The sequence below is a fragment of the Leiobunum rupestre genome, chromosome 2 (genome assembly GCF_980474605.1).
Source record: "Leiobunum rupestre chromosome 2, qqLeiRupe1.1.hap1, whole genome shotgun sequence".
NCBI lineage: Eukaryota > Metazoa > Arthropoda > Arachnida > Opiliones > Sclerosomatidae > Leiobunum > Leiobunum rupestre.
The window spans coordinates 20975408-20976577 of record NC_143385.1 but is presented as its reverse complement, the minus strand read 5'-3'; the positions used below and the strand labels follow the sequence as shown (position 1 = coordinate 20976577).

At 33.2% G+C, this 1170-nt stretch overlaps 1 long non-coding RNA gene across 1 annotated transcript; it reads left to right on the top strand.

The window, feature by feature from the left end:
• Positions 1-236: 236 nt before the first annotated feature.
• LOC149956318 (uncharacterized) lies at positions 237-635 on the top strand. Its single transcript, XR_016478318.1, has 3 exons — positions 237-330; positions 403-489; positions 549-635. It is a non-coding gene; the product is annotated as an uncharacterized LOC149956318 (long non-coding RNA).
• Positions 636-1170: the final 535 nt, after the last annotated feature.

Below are 1170 nucleotides of genomic sequence, written 5' to 3'. Positions count from 1 at the left end.
TGACGTTTCAATTTTAGTAACCAACGTGTTTTTGTATGCGGCAGTGAAGTTTCTACAAGTAGGATTGTTGTTCCAACCTCCTCGCTGACGAATTGTGTTAAAATATAACTCTAAATGGTCCTGCGAAAGTTTGTAAGTTAAAAGGTACCTTAAAAATAAACAATGGTTTACAAAATCTGGTATTTGCCAAAAAATTTAAGCGTATTTAAAAAAAATATACTTCAGTGGTCCATCAGGGGGAACAATGTACTTCTCTCCAATGTCCAAAACACTGTGAATTGTGACACCAAAACCAATAATGGCTGTCTTTCTTTGGCTTTTAAAAATCAAGTTGCCTTCCAAGTCTGTTAAATTGAATAGAAGTTCTTTAGTCTTCATTATGTCACGTTTAGTTATTTCAAGGTTGGAAAGCCGAATTGGTGCCTTGTAACCTTTAGCCCATGGATTTCGAGAGTTCAATACATCAAACAAACTGCAAGGAACAGTGAGGTCAGATATGGTGTCAAAATTGTTTAGAAAAGTTGCTTAAAAATTGTTTTTTTTTGTAGATACCGATCAATTTTTGATATAAATTTAGATGTTGGCCCGCTTCCTTGAAACACTGGATCACCAGCCTCTTTCAAAAATTCTATGCTTTTTGCCACAGAATTGCTAACTGTTTGTGCGACCAAGTTGACTTTCATTTTTTGAGTTTTAAACTTAATATGAAATTTTAATAATTTGTTAGCCAACGTTAATCTTTCATATTCTTGATAGCTCTGAAGGATGGCAATATATGCCCATTCGAATTTCTAAATATTTACATTAAATGTTTTTCAATTTCCTTGATAACCTTTTAAGGTGAATTTCTCTTACTTCACCAGTCCGTTGGTCAATCAAAACACCGTAAAATTCCCATAGATTTCTCAATAGCTTTAACATGTGGCAAGCATCAAGGACAAAATGGACAACTTCACCTGGATCCGCTAAAAAAGATATAACATTGTAGTCTTGAACAGATTATGTTCACCATAAACATATGAAAGTTTTATGATTATGGTAGAGTGTTCCATGGTAAAAGATTTACTTGCTGTTCATGCAACACTTTATGGAAAGCTGATTAGGTAGAATTGTTTATTTTGATTTATTTTTTGTCCAAAGGTACTTTAATACTTTCATTTATCTATGGCA